The sequence below is a fragment of the Equus przewalskii genome, chromosome 1 (genome assembly GCF_037783145.1).
Source record: "Equus przewalskii isolate Varuska chromosome 1, EquPr2, whole genome shotgun sequence".
NCBI lineage: Eukaryota > Metazoa > Chordata > Mammalia > Perissodactyla > Equidae > Equus > Equus przewalskii.
This window is the reverse complement of record NC_091831.1, coordinates 118,193,018-118,217,733: the sequence shown is the minus strand read 5'-3', so window position 1 is coordinate 118,217,733 and position 24,716 is coordinate 118,193,018. Positions and strand designations below refer to the sequence as shown.

Here is a 24,716-nt window from a genome sequence, read left to right as displayed (position 1 = left end):
AAAAAAAAAAATTTATTTGTGGTAAAATACACATAACATAACATTTGTCATCTTGAAACATTTAGTGTACCGTTCAGTGGTGTTAAGGACATTCACGCTGTTGTGTCACTATCACCACCATCCATCTCCAGAACTCTTTTCATCTTACAAAATTGGAGCTCTGTATCCATTAAACAACAACTCTCTGTTTCCCACTCCCCCAGCCCCTGGCAACCACCCCTCTACTTCTGTCTCTACGAATTTGACTACTCTAGGGATCTCATGTAAGTGGAACCATACAGTATTTGTCCTTTTGTGACTGGCTTATTTCACTTAACATAATGTCTTCAAGGTTCACCCATGTTATAGCCTGTGTCAGCATTTTCTTCCTTTTTAAAGCTGAGCGATACCCCATTATTCGTATAGACCACATTGTGCTCATCCATTCACCCGCTGATGGCACACTTTGGTTGCTTGTACCTTTTGACTGTTGTGAATAGTGTGGCTATGAATGTGAGTGGCATGGATATTTTTTGAGTTCCTGCTTTCAATGCTTTTGGGCATATACCCAGAAATGAAATTGCTAGACCATATAGTAATTCTATTTTCAATTTTTTGAGGAGCCAGCATGCTGTTTTCCATACCGGCTACACCAAGAGTGGAAAAGGATTCTGATTTCTTCACATCCTTGCCAACACTTGGTATTTTCTGCTTTTTGATAATAGCCATTCTGATTTGTGTGAGGTGGCATCTCACTGTAGTTTTGATTTGCATTTCCTTAATCATTAGTAATGTAGAACATCTTTTCATGAGCTTATTGGCCATTTATATATCTTCTTTAGAGTAATGTCTATTCAAGTCCTTTGCCCATATTTTAATTGGGTTGTTTGTATTTCAGTTTAAGTGTAGGAGTTCATCATATATTCTCTCTATATATTACCTTGTTTCCTTTTGACATATCCCCATCATTCTTTGAGTACTTTCTAGCTGTCTGAAATAATAAGATGTGCCTGATGTCCTACTGCCCCTGCCCCAGCCCTGGATCAGCCCTTCCTGCAAGGAGCCCTGATTCCTTTTAGTGGAGAATGGCATTTAGAAACAGATCTGGATTCTAGGCTTGCTCATTGCTCTTGGGGAGTTGCTGCTCCCAAGACCTGTCAGTGGTCAGAACTAGAGAGAGAGCGTGCATGTGTGTGTACATATATTTATATTTATTTCTATATCTATACATTGAAGACCATAAGTCACATCAATAACTCTATTTCCAACCCACCACCACAAAATTCATTCTAGCTTCTTCCCTTTCCATAATTGCAACTTCCTTCTCCAATAGCAAGGCCTCTGGCTCCCACTATCCTCGATATTTTATTTGTTGCTTAATCTCCTGACCCCACTGGCTGCTACTTCACTTGGCCATCTCCTTGCTCCATCTCAACCCCCCTGCTGCCTTCAACAAGTATCGGGGAAGGAGAAAGGGTCCTAATGGTTTTTTGAATGAATTATTCAATTATTCAGGAAAGAAGGAAGCAAGGAAGGAAGCAAGGACAGTGCTTGGTTTTGAAGAGTATGAGGACAGCTTCCGTGCATTTATGCCCTGTGTAATTGGCTGAAAGCTTGGGAACTTGCCTTTATGAGCCCCCAGGACTCTGACTTTGCCTCTGCTTCAGTGTTCCTGGGAAGCTCCTGGGCCAGCCCCTGGTGCAGGGATGCCCACCAGATCATAAAGAGCCAGTCTGCTCTGGCTCCACACTTGTAAGGCTGGATGGTTGCTGGCAGCTCTTGGAGGCGGTGATGCTGCCCTGGGCACCGTCTGCACTTGAACCCTACCCAGAGACCCTGGACCTGGCAGGATCAGTCATGATGCTGCAGCCTTGGGCTTCCCCCAGCCAGCCAGGGGAACCTAGGCAGGCCTATCCCAGGAGGTCAGGATGGAAACTGGAAGAGATTCATAATTGACACAGAAGCTCTTAAATGAGTACAACTTCCTCACCCCTAGTGCATGTAAGCTGCACTTTACAGGTCCAAATGGTTCAGAGGTTTCCCTTTCATCCCAGCCACTGGAATGTGAAAGATTTTCCTGCCACTGTGTTCCAGCCTTTCCACCACCATAGGGACACTGAGGTGGTGGGAGGAGGGCGACATCTCTGTCTGAAAGAAGCCCTGGCTCAGGCCCACCACCACGTTTCAGCCATCCTTGGGCAGCCAGGCTGGCCCATGCCCAGCCTCCTTCCCAGCCCAGAAAGGCCTTGGGCATGAAAGCTCACTGAGACCTGCTATGTGCAGGGCTTTCAGGGGCATTTAGAAGAACCTCCACCCTCAGGGGGCTCACAGCCTGTTTAAGGTCACAGAGCCCCACCTAGGCAGGGAGCAGAAGCCCTTCCCTGTACACCCAGAGATGCCCCTCCAGGGGCCAGGGCTGAGGGAGTGGGCACCCTGCAGGTGACAGACACAAGGAAGGTGAGGATGACGGAAAACTGGCAGAAAAAATCCCCCAGAAAGGTGGGCCAGTCTTTCCTACAGGCCACAGAGGTACATCGAGGTTTAAGTGGGCCTGAAGCTTATGTAATCTGGGGCTCTTGAAGAAAAATAATACAGAATTATGAAACAACATTAGGTACAGGACTTTGGAAGACGCTCTGAACCTTGAGCTTCATTAGCTGACTTGGAAATCTTCCCCTCACTACCAGCACGTCCTCACCTGGAGAACCTTGGCTGTTCCTGACTCCCCCAGGCCTCGCCTCCTCAGGAAGACTTTCAGGGCTGGCTAAGGACTTTCCTCTCTGTTTCAGAATACGTAGTTCTGTTCATTTGCATCTCTCCCCTTCCAGAGTTCTTAAGAGCAGGTACTGGGTCTTCCTTTTAACTGTCTCTAGTAGAAATCAAATGCTTAATAAGCATTAATAGAACAAATAGAAGAAAGGAGGGAAGTAACAAGATTTTGTTTAGGGAAAAGATGTTTTAAACTTTAATTATGGGCAGGCCATTTACATGCATTATTGTGCTCTAATAATCCCAACAGCCCATTCTCCCATTTTACAGATAGGGAAACTGAGGCTTAGGGAGGGGAACACCTTGTCTGATCTGCCCAGGTGGTAAATGAAGGAGCCTGAATTTGAACCGGCTCTGCCAGATTCCAAAGCCCATGTCCTTTCTTCTTGTGGGTCACAGAGGGGTGGTCCTGCCAGAGAGGAGACTGGAGGGGCCAGAAAGGGGAACATGGGAACCAGGTGGGAAAGGGGAGTTGGGAGCAGGTGTGGGACACACACTCAAGAAAGAAGCAAGATAGTAAGAAGCCAATTGGAATCCAGTCAGGGAACCCTGCCTCCTCTCTCTTAGAAAGATATGATCCCCTATGGCTCTATAGTGACAAGGTCAATTCCATTCAGAATACTTGAACCAATATTTCCTGAGCGGCTGTCATATATGTGGGCCTGGCCTGGAGGCTGGGGAATCAGAGTGATTCCTACCCTGGGAGCCTGAACTAACTGCCGTGACACTGAGCAGAGGGTGTCAGCAGCCACAGGAGGCCCAGTCAGAGTGCCGTGTGTGTTCAGAGGAGGGAGTAACCCTATCTGGTCATGGGATGGCTTCATGTCGGAGGAAGCAGAGAGGAAATGAAGTGCATAGCACTTTACGGTTTACAGGGCACGTCAGTATGTATAATCGTCCCCAAGAGCAGGGAGGGAAGTGGAAACTGCATATCCCCTACATGGTGCACAAGGCCCGGCAGACAGAAGGTGCACAGTCCATCTTAGCTAAGTTAACAAAGAGGCCAGAGAGGCTGGGGAAGCAGCTTCTCCCTGCAGGGCCTGTGAGCCGGTGCTAGGCAGGGTCCAGATGGAGACCTTTATTTAGGGGCCCTAAGCCTAGAAAAGAATAAGGTGCCCCCTACTTACCATGTACAAATTAAAATGAAGCTGGTTTGAAACCACAAAATAAGAGTAAGGAAATCCTACAGTCGTCTGACTTTTTCCAGTATGACTCTATAATGATTTTTTTAAATGGATCATTTCTCCAAAACTTCTCATTTTGGGTGTGCCCTGCTTTGCTGGTGCCGAGGCACATATGAGGCCTGGCCCATCAGCTTGAACTTGGTGTCTCCACCTCTTGCTGACTCTAGTGTGGACTCCTGGTGACAGGACCTTGGAGGTGCAAAGAGATCCCAGCTGTGGGGCCCAGCAGGCCTGGATTTGAACATGACACCACCTCTTAGCAGCCATACATTCGGATCAGCCTCTTAGTCTCTCTGAGCCTCTCCTTATCTGAATAAATGGGCTCATAGTAGCTACGTCATTTGGTTGGGATGAGGGGAAATGAAATAAGGCATGCAAAGTGCCTAGCATGGGATCTGGTGCACAGTGGGTGTCAGGAAGCATCAGGCAGGTTCTTAGCTTTCTGCGGCTCTAGCCAGAAGGGAGCCTTGGCTGCGATGGAGCAGAACCCCATGGGGATCTGAGTTAGAGTTTGGGCCACCATGGCCAGCCTGGAAGTCAGGGTCTCATACTTTACATAGCCAGGTGGGCCCAGCATTAGTTCTTGGCCTAAGATGGGCCCTCAGCCCTTGGACCTTCCCTCTTTCCTCCAGGCCACACTGAGTGATTAGTCAGGAAGTGTGCACAAGGGGCTCGTTGTTGTTAGAGTAATACAGAAATAGCTTTGGAACTAGAGACTGCAGGGGTGGGTCGTGTATGCTGTGTGCTACTTGTTTTTTTAGGGAAGCTTTTCCTGGGGGAAACTCAGACTCACAGAGGTGTGCTTTGGGTGGGCCACCCAAAGCAAGCCCTCCTTGACCTGCCTCTCCCCCACTGCCCTGACCCACGCCCAGCACAGCGTCCCCTTCCTTGCCCATCCCCCCGACCCTCTGTTCCCCTGCTGCCCTCACACCCTCTCTCTGTTGGATGATGGCCCCAGGCTGCCAGAACCACTCTGCCTGCAGCCACCCAGAACAGGAAGTGCCTGGAAATTTAAGTCCCCCAAGAACTGGCAGTGTGAGGTATCAATACCCCAGCTCTCTTACTCCTGATCGGGACAACTCTGAGGTGTTCTCAGAGATCCCCATGGGGTTGGGCAACTTTGCTTGAGGCCACAATCTTGCCTGACTTCTTTCTCTTTGCTTCCCTATCACACTTCCCTAATCCTCTGCCATTCCTTTCTCTTTGGATAGCTTTCTGATAAGTCCTTTCACACAAATCCTTCATTCAGTCTGCCTCGGGGGACCCAGACCCTGGCCCAGCAGAGGGAGGTGTCAGGGAGAGGGTCTGTTGTTTGGCTGGCTTCCCTGAGCTGTGTGTGTACACGCGTGCGGGCTGGCCTCTGTCTTTACAGAGGGGAAGGGGGCCGAGCAGCACGTTGGGGCTTCTCTGCCGTTGCCTTCTCTGCAGCCCTGGAGTGCTAGTGCGGACTGAGCATTCTGCTGGCATAAAGTGGGCACTGAACAAACGTGCATGGGGGCCAAGGCCAGAATTTAGAACACTTCCTTCTTCAGCAGACCACTTGCTTCCGGGAGAGTCTAGGAGCACTGCCTATGGCTTCAAGCAGGTCACTCCCATTCTACAGGTGTGAAACCAGAACACCGCCAGCCGCAGTGTGGCAGGCTGGGCACTAGGACCAGAAGCTCCGTCCTCAGCGGCCTTTCTCAAATCCTTGGCTCCCTTCCCAGAACTCCCACGTTAGGGGAAAGAGAAGAATAAATTCTGTTCTAGGTGTTCAGCAACAAAGGCTGAGTGGCGGTAATGACTAGCGAGAACAGGGAGTCAGGAGGGCTTGCTATGCTCGGAGCCCGAGAGGAAGTGCGGAGACGATCAACACAATCACTGCTGTGATAGCGTGCCTCTGGCTGGAGTCTGCCAGGAGAGGCAACACTGCCAGCTCCATCACAAAGCAACCACTGGCTGGAAGGGCAAGGAGCCTGCGGGTGACGGTGGAGGCAGGGTGGTGCAGGGGTTAGGGGCCGCCCATTAAATACACCCTGACTCAAACTTGAGACCTTGTGACCTTCTTGAAGCTTCTCCAGCACTTCCCAGAGAGGGGTTAGCCAGGATGGGGAGTGGGGTGTGGGCAGGGTTACTAGAAAAAAATACAGGATACCCAGTTAAATTTTAGTCTTAGAAAAACAACATAATTTCTCAGTTTAAGCTTGTCCCCAATATTGCATAGAGGTACTTATACTAAAAAATTATTCATTATCTGAAATTCAAATTTAACTGGGTATCCTATCTTAATTGATTAACTAATTAATTAATATTTTGCTAAATCTAGCAAACCCTAGGTGGGGGACAAAACGGTTGAGGAAACTGGGGATGTTTATCCTGGCAGCCAGCAGACTCCAGGGGACAGGAGCGTTGACTTTCAATTTTGGAAGGAATGTCCTGGGAGAGAGACTCAGAAGGGAAATGATTGCATTTTGAAATGCAGCTACATGGTCTGATCTAGAAGAGAATAGGTGGCAGAAAGAAGACAGTGCCAGCTGCAGTCTGGCTCTGCTGTCTACTCCCACGCAACCCCGAGCAAGTTCTGCCGCTGAGCCTCGGTCTCCCCATCTGTGTTGTTATCCATGGACATGCCCTCTGACCCCACGGGTCCTACAGTCTGCAGCCTGGTTTGTATCCTTATTCCCATCACATTTCTCTAGCTGGTGAATCCAGCGTGACTGTCCTGAGTTTCTGGAACATGGTAAGGATGCAGAAGCCAGTGTGTCTCCCTGGTTGTCTTGCCTGTGGACATGGGAGCAGAGAGGGTGAAGCAGAGCCTTAAGATCATGCCCACTGGGCTCACCATGCTGCCCAGACATAAGCCCTGCAAGGCTCTTGCTCCATCTAGCTGGGCATCTGGTGACTAGGTGGCTTTGAGCCCTGATTGGAGGAGAGATTCTTCAGAGTGGTTTCTGGCTTCAGGAACCAGCCCCAACAGAGGCTGAGACCCTTCATCGTGGCCCTGGAATGCTCTGCTGGCTTCGGCCTTATCAGAGAGGGCAAAGCCTCAGAGTAAACCTCCCAATTCAGGCCTTGCTGGCCAGAACCTGTGGCCGTCTGCAGCACAGTTCCCCGGGCTAGAAGGGCACTTGTGGGCTGTTCACTCCAAACCTCCCTGCTGTGCACGTGGGGAACCAAGGCCCTGCAAGAGGAAGGCATTTGATCAAGGCCAGTCCAGGACTCCATGACTCCTCACAGCCTCTGCTCAGTGCTCAGTGGTCTGCCACAGATGACCCCAAGCCTCAGAGTCAACTCACAGACACTGTGTTAGGCACTTAAACCCCACAACAACCCAGCAGAGATGTTCCAGCCCCTATTGCTTCATTGTCCCCATGTACACATGAGACTATGGAGGCTCATGAAACTGGAGATACTTGCTTGAAGCTGGTTAGTGGCAGGGCTAGCTTTTAACCCCAGGTCCTCTCACATAAATTTGCTGCTCCCTCTGTCCTCTCCTCTGTACACGCAGCTCTCTGCTCCGAGTTTTCCCCAAGGCCTCCAGGCCTCTCCCACTGAAGCCCTTCTTTCACCATTGCCCTCCAACGCCCCTCCACACAGCACCTCACTGCAGGCCCGCCCCCCACTCCATGACTCCTGGCATTTGCACAGCTTTTTATAGTTTACAAAGCTTTTCCCAGTATATTATGTCATGTTGATTTCCCCGACTGAGAGACTCCAACCCCAGCGGGGAGCACCTGCGCTTCCCAGGCAATTACCCTTGAGAGACCAGATGGAGCACCCATGCACAAAGGGTTCCTTGCAAAATGTCAGACCGTTCCAAGCAAACAGAAACAGGCCCTGAGCCAGCTCAGCTGCTGCAAGGAGGATCCCAGGAATTACGGCCTCCCAGGCTACAGTGCAGCGCCCCGCTCTCCTTGCAAGCAGCATCCCACTCCTCAGCACCTGCACGGAAGAACGCCCTGCTCATTAACTGCCCTGGGAGCTGCAGACCGGGAGTCCAGCTGCCCTTCCTCATTCCTTCTGGTCCCAGATGGCCAGTAGGCTAGGCGTGCGGTCCCTTGGCTTCTTCTTGTTCCTACAGGGCTCCCACACCTGTGCAGACATCTACCTATGCCTGCCCAAAAGAGCCTCGGCTAAGGGCTCCTGGCAACAGATTTCTCCTTAGTGAGTCTTTCCTTATCAATCTTTCTCTAGATCCTCAGGGACCCACATGCCCAGAGTGGAGGTGCTTTTTGCAAAGTCCTGGCTCAGCATAGAGTGCACTGGACTTTGAGTCAAAAGGTTTAAATTTAAGTCCCGACCCTGCTGCTTTTGTGTTGTGTGCTTGGCAAGGCTGCCATGTGCAGCCATGTACAGCTACACAGGTTGGACACTTGCTATTCAAAATGGGATCCAGAGACCGGAAGCATCCATATCACCTGGGAGCTTGTTAGAAATACAGAATCTTGGGTCCCACCTCAGAGTGATTGAATCAAAATCTGTTTTAACAAGATCCCCAGGTGATTCAAACATTCAAGTTTGAGAATCGCTGGTGTGTGATGATCCCAGGGAGCACCATTACAGGGCCATGGTGTGAATGGCACCCCTGGAGTTGTGCGACATGCTGGCTCTGCTCCTGCAGATCTTCTTTGGGTCTCATTTCCTGGTCTGCCCAATGGAGATAATACCGCCCCCCCTCAGAGTCGCTGTGCTGCTGAATGGGCAACAAGCATACGGGGCCTCTTGCCAGGCTGGTGCTCAAGCGGGATGGGATCAGGCTGCCACTGCTGCCTCTCCTGGAGGTGAGCTTGGGAATTTTCACCACGATGAGGGCTTTTAGGAAAACAGGACCCTTAGGTTTTAGAACTAGAAAAGATTTTAGGGAATCTTCTGCTCAGGCAGATATTCAGTTTTCACTCAACAGTTTTACAGATGATGAAACCCAGGAAGGAGAGGTGAAATGATGGTCAGTGGCTAAGCTGGGAATGGAGCCCCAGGGTTCAATTCCATTCCATTCCAGTGGGGCTTTTCTGCCTCACTGCCCAACCCCCTCCCATAAACCCAGGCATCTCCTAAAGCTGTTCTTGCGACTTATCTATGCCTGTCTTCAGCACCACATGGAGATAAACTAGAGGGAAATTGGATAAAATTTGCACCTTCCTTATAATAGAATACCTAAATAGGTAAAAGGGCAGCTCTTTCTCAGACTTAAACAGGAGACTGTCAGGATAGATGAGACCACTCAAAAAGGAGTGTATCTACACTATCTAAGCACTCACTGCGTTGCTAGGCATTGTCTGGTCCCCAGGATACAAGGTGAACGAGACACCACTCCATCCTCACGTTGCTCCCAATCTGGAAAGGACACATCGCGTGTGTACTGGGAAAGCTAACAGTCAGTACAAGGCACTTGGGGTAAGTCCACCGACTTTCTGTGTTACTAGAGGGATTTAGAGAAGGATGAGAAATTGTTGGGTGGAGCAGACATGGAAGATTCTAGAAGATGCTTGATTGGAAAGGCCTGATGGCAGGTAGGATTTCGATAGAAAGGAACAGACAGCAATGAGTGCAAAACCAGAAATTTGCAAGATACGTTTAAGAGCCAGGGGATGGTTCGTCTTGATTCATCTAGAGCAGACGTGTCTCCACCCGTTAAGGCTGCCATAACAAAATACCGGAGACTGGGTTGCTTACAAACAACAGAAATTTATTTCTCACAGTTCTGGAGATTGGGAAGCCTAAGACCCAGGTACTGGCAGATTTGGTGTCTGAAGAGAGCCCACTTCCTGGTTCATAGATGGCATCTTTTCACTGTGTCCTCACATGGCAGAAAGGATGAGGGATCTTCTCTGGGGTCTCTCTTAATAAAGGCACTAATCTCATTCATAAGGGTTTCACCCTCATGACCTAATCACATCCCAAAGGCCTCACCTTCTAATACCATCACGTTGGGAGTTAGGATTTCAACTTAGGAATTTGGGGGTATGGAAACATTCAGACCATAGCAAGAAGTAGGCAAACGTTTTCTGTAAAAGGCCAGATAGCAACTATTTTATATGCATGTCATGAGTTCTCTGTTACAACTACTCAACTCTGCCATTGTAGCTGGAAAGCAAGCATAGATAACAAGTAAACAAAGGAGCATGGCTGTGTTCCAGTACAACTTTATTTACAAACACTGACATTTGAATTTCATACAATTTTTGTGTTGCAAAATATTCTTCTTTTGATTTTTTCAACCATTTAAAAACATAAAAATCATTCTTTGCTTATAGGCTATACAAAAGCATGTAGAGGGCCACATTTGGATTCCAGACCATAGTCTGCCCATTTCTTATCTAGGGACAGGATAAAAGATGGGGCTGGAAATGTAGGCTGGGGCCAGATCACGCTGGGCATTGGATACCAGGTTAAAGAATCTGGTGTTTTTCCAAACCCAAGTCAGATATAGGAAACCCTGATATTCAGACATCCCTAGACTGGATCCCTTTTCCAACTGGAAACTGGACAACTTCTTCCTAGATAGGTGGATCCCAAGACCCCAAGAGGGGGTGTCCATGGTTGTTGTGCCTTTTACCAAAAGGGGCAAGATTGAGGGAGGAAAGGTTTGGGGGATGAAACTGAGAGTCAATTGTTAGGCATTAAAAGCCTGAGATACCTAAGAATCTTCTAAGTGATTAAGTTAAACCACTTAGGTTATTAAATATTTGAATTTGGAGCTGAGAGCTGAAGATGGAGATGGTATTTTAAACCAAGAATAGACAAACCCATTCAGGAAAGAAATGTAGAGAGAGAAGAGCACGAAGCCAAGAACAGAGCCCTGAGGCACTCTGTTTCTGGGGGTCAGCTGAGGACCAGGAGAGCCTGGAGAGGCAAGAGGGAAATAGCAGACTGTGACGCCCAAAAGCCAAGAGGAAAGAGTGACTTAAGAAGGAAGTGTTAACAGTCCCCAGTGCTGCTGAGAGCTTGGGAAGATGAGGACGAGAATGTGTTTGGGGATCTGGTAACATGGAGGTCTCTGGTGACCTTGACAAGAGCAGATCAATGAGGAGGTGGGCATGGGAGTTAAAGAGAATGGAGGTGATGCAAACAGTTCTTTGGAGATATTCTAACCTTTGCAAAATGAATGAAATTAAGCATTAGTCATAAGGAAAGATGAGAGATTGAACTAAATTCCACAAACTTCTATTGAGTGTCTACTCTGTCCCAGGCATGATGCCAGGCACTGAGGATACAAAGATGGGAAGAGACAAGGCCTGAATAACCACACTCAAATATCATCAGCAACCAAGTAGGCATAAATAACAAGTGGTGTTGGCAAAAGGGGTTGGAGCCACTGATTCTGTGTTTGGGGATCAGAAAAAGCATCCCAGAGTAGGTGCTATATGACCTGGTGCTTGCAGACGAAGAGGGATACAGAAAGCAAAGGCTTGACAAGCAGTGAGAAAGAGGGTTTCAAAAAGGCAGGGTTAAGAAGGAACGGGGTGGGGGGGTGGTTGGGGAACAGCAAGTGATCTGATGTGGCCTGATGGGTGGTGGTGATGATGGGACACGGAGAGACAGTAGATACTTTTGGAGACATAAGCCTTTGTAGCTTGCTAAAGAGATTAAAGTTTGTAAAAAGGGGAAATGAAAGGGGAAAGCATAAATCTACCTGCTCTGTGCCAGGCACTGCACTGGCTACCTTATAGACTTTTGAACATGGGGTTTGCAGTATAAGACAGACCCTAGTTCAAATACAAGTGTTGGAGAGGATGTGGAGAGAAGGGAACCCTCATACACTGCTGGTGGGAATGCAAACTGGTGCAGCTGCTATGGAAAACAATGTGGAGATTCCTCAAAAATTTAAGAATAGAACTACCATATGATCCAGCTATTCCACTGCTGGGTATTTATCCAAAGAACATGAAAACACGAGTGTGTAAAGATGTATGCACCCCTATGTTTACTGCAGCATTATTCACAATAGCCAAGACTTAGAAACAACCTAAGTGCCAATCAAGGGACAAACAGATAAAGAAGATGTGGTATATATACACAATGGAATACTGCTCCACCATGAAAAAAGATGAAATCTTGCTATTTGTGACAACATGGATGGACCTTGAGGGTATTATGCTAAGCGAAATAAGTCAGAGGGAGAAAGTCAAATACCATATGGTCTCACTCATAAGCAGAAGATAAAAACAACAACAACAACAAACACATAGATACACAGATTAGATTGCTGGTTACCAGAGGGGAAGGGGGGAGGGAGGAGGGAAAAAGAGGTGACTGGGCACACGTCTGTGGTGATGGATTATAATTAGTCTTTGGGTGGTGAACATGATGTACTCTACACAGAAACTGAAATATAATGATGTATACCTGAAATTTATATAATGTTACAAACGAATGTTACCTCAATTAAAAAAAATAAAGAGCTACTGTAGAACTAGTTAATAAGGAAAAATACCAAACCAATGGGTTATTGTGGGAGCCTAGAGGAGAGCTGAATGCTGAGGACCTTACAAAGGCCTGGCCTGGGGATGACTGAATGGGGGGCTTCTGTGAATGAGGGGATGTGAGGGGAGTGGGAGAAGCAGAATGAAGATTGAGGGAGAGGCACGTAGAACGATTTCAGGTTCTCTAGCTTGAGTGGACGTGGTGGTCTTAACTGAGCCGGCAGATACAGAAGAAAACGTCGTTTTGGGGAGACTATATATTTAATTTTGGACAAATCAAGTTGAAGATTCTGCAGATTGCCAGATGGAGAAGGTTCAAGGGCGCTGGAAATAGAGATCAGGAACTCCAGAGAGGAGGGGCCTGGAGATTCAGATCTGAGCTGTCGACATGCAGGAGGCAAGGCCTGATTCCTGGAGAGAGAACACCAAGGTCCACATGGTATTTGAGCAGTGGGGACTCTGGAAGGTCCCTAAGAGTCCAGTTTTTAGATCAGTGGGAATAATCCAAGACATAGTTCATCAGAACTTCAGAGTTTATTACAAGCTGCATGTGCGTCTGTTATTTTGATCCAGACTCAGAGATTCTTTATTCTGCACCTTTTAGGGCCAGGCACTGTGAATAAATAAACAGAGAGAAGAGCTTCTTCCTGAGAGCAGATGCGCACTAATAGATGTAGAAGGAATAATGGACTTTAGAAAGTTGCAGGAGCACAGTGAAAACATAGGCTTATCAGTGGGCCTCACTGTCAATCCAAACCACCCAGGATTTAGTGGAGAGATGGTCTGGAGGTGTTAAATGGCTTACGAGGTGATGCAGAAGTGGCCTGGTTGGGAGAGATGGAGTGGGTGTCTTTGTAGAACCCAGCCGAAGGTTTTTCCACTATGACATTGTTGTAAGTCCACAGCCTTTCGAGGTGCACAGGGTGGATTAAAATCCCCACTTTACAGATGAGAACAATGAGTCTCCAAGAGATGAAGAGACCTGCCTCCAGTCATTCCCATGCTAACAAGCGGCAGCAGTGGGTGTGTACCCCAGGTTTCCACATACAGGCCTTCTTTGGCCACCTGAGCTCGAGGAAGGGTGAAGTCCGGGCCAGAGGTGCCTGGAGACTGAGGCCCACAGGCTTGGGGATGGAGAGACAGCACACCACTTTGGGTTCAAGTTGCTAGTTTTGCAGAGTGTAAAATTACTGCCCAAGCCCAGAGCATAAACAGAGTTAACACCCCGTTAAATACAGTGGACTTTCAACATGAGCTCCAGACGTGACTTGATTGAAAAGCCTAGTTGAAAAACTAGCTGAGTAGGAGCTGGCCCGTGAGTAAAATGTATCACATGCACAGCCTTCATGCTTCCCAAAAAGAAAACTCCAGCGCAGGGAGAAGAAAGTGCCAGCAGCAGCTCTGCAGGCTCAGGGCTGAAGATCGGTAATGAAGTCTTTCTGGAAGGTAAGAAAGGGCTATGTGCTGTATGCTATTTTTAAACATGCTGGAGCAGCACATGTATTCCTGCCCTGTGCACTTTCTCCAGCAGAGGAGGGGCCCCGGGGAATGCAGCCAGGAATTTAGATGCTATTTATTGTATTTCCTTTTATCAGTCAAATGATTTTCCTATTTCCCATATAGATAAAGATCTTCCGCTTACAGCTCTGGCTTGTTGACCTTGTCAGGACTGCTGTGCAGTCTGGAAATTGGTCCCAGAGAGAAGGGCACTGTTGTTAGGGGTTCGTTTGGCGAGTTGTGTTTTTATTCTCCAAGCAAGGAGGGATCAGTTTACAAAAAATAATAATAATAATAATAAAAGCTTCCAAAAACAAAAACTGATTGTTTTGTGCCTTTTTGCAAAACTGCAAGGCTGTCCAAGTAGTTGGTTCACCAGCCGGCCCCCTCCTATCTGAATTATCTCCAACCCTATCATTCAGCAACACACACACACACACACACACACACACACACACACACACACTCCTGCAGCATCAAGCCCGCCATGGACCCAGCCCCGGACCCACTGTTGTGCTGCTCTCTTTGCAGGCAGAGGGGCAGAGGGGGCGGCAGCTCTGTCTTGGCTTGTAAGCTGAGCCAGTCTCTCAGTTGTGCCAGCTCTAGAGGCCCCTTGGAGATGCCGATATGCTTGAGTGGGAGCAGTTGCAACTTCCCCTCGCCTGGAAGCCTTGGAGCCAGCAAGGCCTCTGGAAGCCGCATTCCCAGGCGAGGGTGTGGCCAGAAGGCTGTTAATCAGTGGGAGGTCTCCTCTTGGGCAAGCTGCCCTCATTGTCTCCCCTCGCCTGGGCCTGCTGTCCAGGTTCAAGGGCAGGAGAGGGCGCCACTGTTCCTCACCGTCTCAGGAAGGAGACCAGCAGATGATGCGGGAGGCTGAGGTTTTATTATAAATCCTCTTCACTTTTGGTTGGTTCACAACCACGAAACATAAAGAGAGCCAGCTAGACTGAGGAATCTGGCCCCTTGCAGACTCAACGTTTGAATAGCAAGGAGCTGCAGGCCTCCTCCACACCAGCATGGGTCTGCAGGGGATTATAACAGAGTCGCCAGCTTTCCTGAATCCCCGGGTTCTTCCCCACCGTCGTGGTGCTTCCTGGCCAGGACAGCAGAGGGCACTGGGTCTTCCCAACAGCACTTCTGTCACAGGCAGCTTTCCCACACATCTGGAAATGGGCCCTACCACTCTTAGGAAATGCTGGATGAGGATCTGTCTATGTGAGACGTGCTGGCACCCGAGTGAGCACGCATATGCATCAAGAATTCCACTTTCTCATTAGTTCTATTTCCCCCTCAAGAGCTCTTGTGGAATGTGGGGAATTTGCTTTGCCAAGACAGCCAGCACATGAGTCCTGGGCTTGGTCTGAGCCTGGGTGGAATGCTTGGAGGGACCTCTGGTCTGAAGCCTTTGCCCTTCCCTCCCATGTGGAGGATGAAAAAGAAAAAAGAAGAGCAGGACCTCCCAAATCTTTCCCCTAGGGAAAGAAAGCTAAAAATGTTCGGCCCTGCCCTTCCAGGCCCTCCTGAAGAGAGCAAATGCTCACATTTCCAGGTCCTTGAGAAACAAGACCTAATTCTAAGAAAGCATCTTCATAAATTACAAGAGATTAGAAATACCAATGCAATATGCAAACAATGGAGTTGGGAAAGGAGAGATTGGATGGAGGAAGACAGAGCTGGAACCAAGGAAGGGGCTTGGCTGCTATTCCGAGACTGTTCCCTAGGCTTCCAAAGGCTGCATACATTTAAATGTCCAACTTTTCCAGCAGAAGCCAGCAATCTATACTTCTCTTGGCCAAACAACACATCAGTCTAATATGGTGTGGGGGAAATATGTTACATTCTTTTATGAACAGAATGTTAACACCACCTAGAATCAACATTTGTATCCAAGAACACAATGAGCTCGTTTGTTTTGTGCTGCCACGGGTTTAAGAAAGGGACGTTTAGAGGGAGCCGGGAGGTACCCCTTCTCCCTACCCAGAAATGCAGATCCATGGCAAACCAGCTGGGGCTCAGGCATCTAAAGGGTTTCAGCCTTGGAGACCCAGCTCATTCCCTTCCTGCCCCTGCGGCCTCTGTCTCTTGGGATTGCCAAGAGGAAGGCAGAAGCAGCTAGCGGGGCAGGAATTTGCAGCAAGGTCCAGGACATGAGGCAGCATCCTGTCTGCAGGACTGGGTCAGTTAGTGAGGCCGGTGGTGGGGGGAGGAGGGTCAGGCTTGCATCCTGCCACTTCCCACTGCATATTGAAGTAGGAGCTGACACAACTTAACATAAATCCTTAGATGAGAGACTTCTGGGGGCTGGAAAACAAGGAACCAGGGTGAGATGACACTTTTTCTTTCACGCTGGTGATATCTTTGGGCCAGGCAATTATTACCCTCATCTGAGACAGCCATTGTGACAGAGATGTAAGCTGAGTCTTCTCAGGATGCTGTACGGATCTTCCTTGAATTATGATGGGGATATGTCCAGATAAACTCATTGTAAGTTGAAAATGCATTTAATACACCTAACCGACCGGACATCATAGCTTGGCCTAGCCTACCTGAAACATGCTTAGAACACTCACATTAGCCTACAGTTGGGCAAAATCACCTAACACAAAGTCTATTTTATGATAAAATGTTGACTGTCTCATGTAACTTATTGCCTACTGGACTGACAGTGACAAACAGAATGGTTGTCTGGGACAGCATGGCTGTCAGTGTGTCGGTCGCTCACCCTCGTGATCATGTGGCTGACTGGGAGCTGCGGCTCGCTGCCGCTGCCCAGCAGCTCGAGAGAGGATCGTACCGCACATCACTAGCCCTGGAAAAGATCAAAATTTGAAGTATGGTTTCTACTCACTGTGTATTGCTTTTGCACCATCTCAAAGTCAAAAAATCCTAAGTTAAACTATCGTAAGTTGGGGACCGCCTGTATATTCCTCCAGAGGCTTTTGGGAAGCTCCATCAAGCTCTTTAGGCTGGTTTGTTCCTTAATGCTGTTTTTATTTTACTGTCTTTAAAAGTGGGCCTGCAGCCTGAAGTCAGTGGCTTGCTCCTTACAGGTAAAATGCTTACCTAATTATAAAAATAAAAACAAAGGGGAAACTCTTTTCCCTTTCCCAGAATATTTGTTTGCCTGCACCAGAGCATCTAAAAATGTGAGAGTCCTCTTCATCTCATGGGCTGAATTGGGGCCTCATTTTGTGAAGCAAGCAGGCTCACTTCGTTTTCAGATGAGATACTGGATGTTACCACTTTCAACCATAGTACTAGTCTCTCTCATTAAACACCTGGAGCTCATTATGGATATAACCTGCAGAAAAGTCTTTACTGCTTTAATAGGCACAATCTTTAGAAAAGATCCTTTGACTTATGTATAAGATCAAGACATGCTTAATCTGGGCCCCATTTAGCTGTGGGTAAGGTCTTCAGGCTCCAGTGAAACCCCTTCTTTGCATGATCACAATTTACAATTTTCTGTAATTTACTTCCCTTTCCTCTATGTTGTTAGCATATTTAGTAGCTGCAATTCACCTGGTCCATCCTGTTATTTTCACCCAGTTCTACGAAACAATCAGTAAATATCTCAGTCATATTTGCTATAAAGTCAGCCATCATAAACAGATATTACTTCACTGTAAGCGACTAGGATGTTTAGCATCTTTTGTGCAGATGCAAATCTTCCCCTGCAGAAATCCCACACAAGAAACCTCTGTAAATTAAATGCTCTGGACATCTTTAGAGATACTGCCTGACTTAAGCCAAGAAACAAGTTGCACCTGGGTCCAGATGATGTTCTGGTGTCAAGGGAAGGACAAAAGAATAGTCAAACTTGGTAGCAGGGCCAAGGATCAAACAATGAAATCTTTAGTCAGGGTGGTTGATGTTGAGGCAGGGTCTGACTTTTTGCCCGCAGAGCAGTGCCAGCATCTGGGAGGAAAGAGCTAACAAAAAGGGCCTCCTTGGGGGTCTTTAGTAAATGTCACCCCACATCCAGACTTGTTTAAGTTTTAGAATTGTCAACATAGATGCTTACTTAACACCTACCCTCCTGCATCTTAAACGAACCTGCCCACAAGCACGTCTGATTTTTAGCCATTCCTGCCTGCTCCAGTCTGCTCCTCCTCCAGGCTTCTCAACTTAGTAAATGGTGCCCCTATGAATCTGTTTGATGCCTGAGATGCATCTGCAACTGCTCTCTCTCCCTCCTTCCTTCCTACCTCTAATCTATCATTCATCTTGTTCATTCTACCACCCATTTAGCTTTATTCCATCCTCTTCTCCCCTTCATTCTTTTCTGCTACAGCCTTAGTCTGAGCTCCCACATCCTCTCACAGGGACTACAGCCACAGCCACAACTTATCTCCCTATTTCAATTCTTGCTCCCCACAGCCCTCTCTTCATAGAGCAGCCAGCAGAATTTTTGTAAACCACATATCACTTTCCTGTTTGAAGCCTTCAGTCGCTTCGCCTTGCACTTAATATCCCAGATCCTTAGGATGGTCAAAGAGACCTCACATAGTCTAACTCCTATCTGCCTCTTCCCTAGCTTTTCTGATTTTCATTCAGTTCCTCTAAAGCAGCAACAAAAGTTGGGCTTCATATTCTTTTCCTGACTCTTTATCTAAGTCCTATTTGTTTTCCAAATCTCATCTTAACTGTCACTTCCTTAGAGAGGACTGTCCAGACCCCACAATCTAAAATAGGTCCCTACTCCCTCCCAATGTGCTCTGGAGTATCGCCACTCTTGTCCTGCATTTGATCCCAAATGGTAATATCTCCTTAGCTTTGTTTAATCTTGTTTCTTCTACTAGACAGTCCGCTCCATGAAAGCAAGAACCATCTTTGCTCTGCTGTATTCTTTGTGCCTGCTCCAGAGGGTAATAAATATTAGCTGAACAAGTTCATGAAACTATACTGCAACATGATCAGCTTCTTAAGGGGTTTATGCTGCCTTCCTGGTGAACCTGCCTGGCCAGACCACACATTACTTCAAACTTCCTCCTTGAGGAATTTCTCACTGAGTGTTGGGAGAAACCAAGTCACATTTCCAAATGTTTCTCCAATCTGCTCCTTCACCACCCTTACTACAAGCTCTTCTTACTTTTTGTCTCGACTATTTTAACAGTCTCCTAACCGGACTATATCCACATTGCCTTGAATTCAGGAGTCTGGCAAGGACTAAGGACTGCAAACGCGGATGGAGAGAAAATATACATCTTGATTTTCATAAACCTCTAACTGAAATTTGGCACTTTCTTTGATTGTAAATGTTGACAACAAACCCTGGTAGTATTGGTAGGACCTGTGACTTTGCTACCAACAGAATCAAAGATATTTTTACATCACATTACAGCTGCTGCAGATGTCGTAATATCATTTATGGTCATTCCTACTTTTTTTTTTTTTAAGGATTGGCACCTTGGCTAACAACTGTTGCCAATCTTTTTTTTTTTTTTTCCCTGCTTTATCTCACCAACCCCCGCCCCCCCCCCCCCCCCCCACGTACACAGTTGTATATCTTAGTTGCAGGTCCTTCTAGTTGTGGGATGCGGGACGCCGCCTCAACGTGGCCTGACGAACAGTGCCATGTCCGCGCCCAGGATCTGAACCCTGAGCCGCCACAGCGGAGCACGCGAACTTAACCACTCAGCCATGGAGCCGGCCCCTGGTCATTCCTACTTTAAAATTATGATAATTATTAGAGCTCCTGCTAGATTGTTGTTTAATTCTTTATTAAGAAACACAAATATTCCTGTATAATTAATTTTTAATGTTTTGATAGCTATACATCAGTATAGTTGATTTCCTTTGTAGTCCTATGTATTTTATTTTCTGCGCTTAAAACATTATTCTGAGAAGGGTTCATGGCTTCACCAGATGGCCAAAAGGGTTCACGGCAGAAACAATACCAAGAATCTCTGGTTTAGTTTTTCTTCTCACGTCACTGCCTTGCAAAAAGAACCTTGATACCTTCCCCCTGGCTGCAAAATAAAAGCTGAATCCCTTAGCATAGTGTTCAAGGACCATTTATAATCCATTTTCAAAAAACCTCACTCTCTGTTTTTTATCAATACCCTGGATACAACCTGTGCTCCAGTCACACTGAACTACTTGAGCACACCAAAAATGTGCTCATATCTTTAGGTCTATTTTTAGCTTCTCTTAAAGAACTACTCTTTTAAGGCCTAGCTCAAAATGTTATCCTGGTAAAGTCCTCTTTTGACTTCCCCCAAGCACAAGCTCTGAATCTTTCCTTTGTATTTTCCAGAACACTTTGCTTACAGCTGTTTGATAAGTTATCAGATTCTATTGTAGTCAGCTTTTGTGTTTATTCTTTGTTATACTGTGAGCGTCTTGAGGAGAGGGATGTCCTCAACTTTACACCCAAAACATGTAGTAAGTACTTGGAAAATGTTTGAATGAATGAATATATTTAAAATATTCATTCTCCTGAGGAATGAGTAAAATCTGTAACGATCACATTAGTTTGTCCTTAAAAACAAGAAATTCTTTTGATAAATATAAGTTCAATTAAAAAATCCACCAGCCCCCCAAAAATAGAAGGTTATCATTTTACATTCTACTGCCTGGACCCAGCTGCCTTTAGTTAATTTCTGTCCTTGAAGATAGCAAAAGCATCCCTAGCAGGAACCCATTTGCTGAGTCCATAAACCTTTTTTTTTTTTTTTTAAAGATTTTATTTTTTCCTTTTTCTCCCCAAAGCCCCCTGGTACATAGTTGTGTATTCTTCGTTGTGGGTTCTTCTAGTTGTGGCATGTGGGACGCTGCCTCAGTGCGGTCTGACGAACAGTGCCATGTCCACGCCCAGGATTTGAACCAACGAAACACTGGGTTGCCTGCAGTGCAGCACGCGAACTTAACCACTCGGCCACGGGGCCAGCCCCTGAGTCCATAAACCTTTTGGCCATATCAATGATGTCTTCTCATATTACCCTTCTTTGAATGATGCCAAATCTATTTTCGGCCAGTCTCTTTCAAGCACACTTTCCATAACTTGCCCTAGGATTTTCTAACCATCAGGTTATGGTATGATTTTTATAATCTAGAACATTCAGCTGCTTTATGCCAATCTTAAACAAATGCAGATGGAAGGTTTTAAAAACTGTTTTTTTTTTTTTTCGAGGAAGATTAGCCCTGAGCTAACTGCTGCCAATCCTCCTCTTTTTTTCTGAGGAAGACTGGCCTTGAGCTAACATCCATGTCCATCTTCCTCTATTTTATACATGTGGACGCCTACCACAGCATGGCTTGCCAAACGGTGCCATGTCTGCACTCGGGATCTGAACCAGTGAACGCGGGCTGCCAAAGCAGAACGTGTGCACTTAACCACTGCACCACCGGGCCAGCCCTTAAAAATTCTTTTCCTAAGGAGCTTGAAGAATTAAAAAGGAGCCCATTCCTTAATTTCATAGTTCAGCGAACAGCTTGAGTAACTGGATCTGTGTGTGTGCATGTGCTGAGGTTGGACAGAATGTTAGTAAACACTGACCTGAAATTAAAATCTCATGGAACCACAGAATTTAAGAACTGAAAGGAAGCTTTTAATGGATAGCAGAGAGATGTAAATGTCTTGCCCAGGTGTTAATCTCCTGGTTGAATCTCAAATTTAGCAAGTCCAAAACAGAGTTCTTGCTCTTTCCTCCATCTTGCTTCTTCCTTAAGTCTACCTATCACAGGCAAGGGCACCTGAGGCTCACCACACAGTTGCTCAAGCCAAAAACCTAGGGGTCATTCTTGGTTCCTTGTCTTTCATTCTGCACATCTAATCCCTCAGCAACTTCTGTCCATTATATTTCCAAAATATATCCTGAATTCATCTGTTCTTTTCTGTCCCCACTGCCACCACTGTAGGCCAAACTATTGTCACTTCTCACTTGGACTCCTGCGTCAACCTTCTAATTGGTCTGATTCCTCACTCATCTCCCCATAATTCTCTCCACAGCATCCAGCGTGATCCTTTAATAGTCTAAATCAGATCTTGTTTCTTACTTGTGTAGAACTCTCTTCACACTACACTTATAATACAATTTAAACTCTTTACCACGCCTTACAAAGCTCTAAATGATCTCCTTACTGCCTACCTGGCAACCTCAGAGCCACTCTACCTCTCATTTACTCTGCTCCAACTTCACCAGCTTTTTCTTTTCCTTGAAATCCCAGGGTTCATTCCTGCCTCCAGACTTTGTTCTTTCTACTTCCTCAGTGCTAGCTCCTTTGAGTCAATCTGGTCTGTCTTCAAATGTTACTCTTTCAGGGAGGCCTTTCCTCTACCCTAGTTTGTATCATTTCATCTCATCTTGGCAACTAGCTGAATTTGTTAGGTTACTTGTTTGTAATCTCTTTCCTCCAGCAGGATGTAAGCTCCATGAGGACAAGGACCAATATCTCTTGACACAAGAAAGACATTCGACAAATATTGTTGAATGATTAGGTCTAGTTCTGGTTCGCCGACTCACCGTGCTACGCCACTGCTTTGAACTCATGTCAGTCTTACTAAGTACCTATAAGACAGTATGGCTATGGTGGAATGTGGGGTCAGAACTATCTGGGTATAAATCCTTTCTTTGCCCTTTCCCAGTTGTTTAACTGGGCAAGTTGCTTACCATTTTTGAGTCTTAATTTACTTATCTGTAAAATGGGTATAGTAGTCCGACGCCATAAGATTGTGGTAGGAATTAAATGCCATAATTTATATAAAAAGCAGAGCAGAGTGCTTGGCCTATAGTATGTATCTAATTATTCTCTTTTCCCTTGAGTCTTTCATAAAACAGTTAATATTTAGGTGTCTATTCTGTGACATGTACTAATCTAAGTGTTTTACATAGATTAACTAATTTAACCCATATACAAACTCTACACAGTAGAAACTATTAATATCCCTGTTATAGATGAGAAAACTGAGCTACAGAGTGGTTTAAGCAACTTGCCTAAGGTCACACAAGCAGAAAAACGCAGAGCCCAAACTTGAACCCAGCAGTTCCGTCCAATTTCAGAGTTAGTGAAACAGTCATTGACTATTTTTATTGTGACTCCAGGGTAAGAAACACATTTTACATTGTAACCCAGCACATGTGTATGTACTAAAGTGGAAACAAAGTTTCACAAAATAATACCTACCCTTACTACATACAGTGTATTCTGGTAGTTTCTCTTCAATTTAATTTAAAAAAAGGTTTTGACCAACTTATTGATTTAATGGCTTACTAATGAGTCAAAAACACACTTTGGAAAACCATTTGTCTAAATTACAATTAATCTAACTACTCTTACCTTCCAGTTACTTCAACCTCTATAGAAAAACTCTGATGGTTATCAGTCTAGACTTTTATATTTCATTTACATTTCAGATAAAGTCCTTATCTTAAGATGCTGATCTCCCAAGACTCAGCTCTACTACCCATTGCAAAACCTCTTGGAATTACGGAAAAACCATCCTTATCAGTTGAAATTCAAGCAACTTTTTCACTCTCCAAAAATTATTTACTTTTATTAAAGCTCTTAATACAAGGTACCCTGTTAGAACCACTTATGCACATCTGTCTTTCCCACTAAACCGTCATCCCCTCAGAGCAAAAACCCTGTTTTATAAACACTCTTGTAGTCCCAAACAGTGAAGTGAAATGGAGAACGCAGGAGCTGATTATAAAGAACTCTGACTCTTAAGTGTCAGGTGGAGTGTTTGAGACTCAAACAAGAGACCACCACTATACCCACTGTCTTATGTATTCTTACCGGAACAGCTGAGGCGTCTTCCCATTGCTCCAGTGTTGCACGTGGTTTACAAAGATCCTTCTATCTGGACAATTTGGATTGGCCCTGCTCTTAATTTCCCAATGCCATTCCTGTTTCCCCATGGCCCCTTCTCTTGTCTGCATTTTTCTAGGCTAAGAGAACTTACATTTCTACCTCTGGCAAGTTTCTCCCTGTAGACACACATGCCTATGGAAACTAAACTGCAATGGTTTTGGGATGAGCGGATGTACATTTTCACCTGAGCTATCTAACTCAACCCTGATCTCTTTTATGAGCTGGCACATGAGCTAGTGTTTATTTCTATAGATATTGTAAAATATACTTCTGAGTGCAGGCTATGTGTCAAAAGATAAATAAATAGAACAAAGAAAAAGCCCTTGACTTGGAACTTTCAGTTGCAAGGCAGGAAATTCTTTCAGAAGGCAGGAAGCAGCTATGAGCTTTTCCAACAAGCAATGCTTCAATTTCTTCACCCTCAGGGAAAGATTATCCTGGTGTTGTTTTAGCCCAGCAAAAGCTGAGCAGTTAGAGAAAGGGAACAAACAAGTGGGGGAAATATTACCACCTGTTTATGTTGACTTTTACTAAAAAAGACTGGCCACCAGCTGTTGAGGCGTAGGGGAGGAGCTAAGGCGGGAACAGGAAATGCTGACTCAGACGGAAGGTAGTTTTCAGCTTTCTGGCTGTTTGGAAGTAAACAAAAGTGCTAAGGAAGTACATGGTCACTCTCAGAAGGCCAAGAGGCAAAGGCAAGATAATGCATCCTGCTCGTTTATATAGCAGAGCTGGCTTCAGTGTATGCATGAAGTCACACATGAGCCATGAGATTAACATTTTCTCCTTCTCTACTGACTAAAACCCATAATTACTGGGGCAGTAACGTCCAAGGAAAGATGACATTTTTCGGCCTCCCTCATAGGTAGCTGTCGTCACGTGACTGAGTCATGGAAGTGCTAACTGTGATTTCCAGGAAGACTCTTTAAAGGGTGCTGATGCAACCGAGTTTGCCCATTTTGCTCTGGCCCTCTTTTCTTCTTCATGCTGCCAGAATTTCAAATGATGGCTGATGGCCAAGTGGCTATTCTGGATCATGAGGTGACCTTGAGAATGGAACTATGTT

The 24,716-nt window shown here is 46.0% G+C and overlaps 1 long non-coding RNA gene across 1 annotated transcript in view; it reads right to left on the bottom strand.

Annotated features, from left to right (window-relative positions):
* The window catches only part of LOC139075837 (uncharacterized), a 128,994-nt gene that overhangs the window by 16,439 nt on the left and 87,839 nt on the right, over nt 1–24,716 (bottom strand). The gene's annotated exons all lie outside the window — the stretch shown is intronic.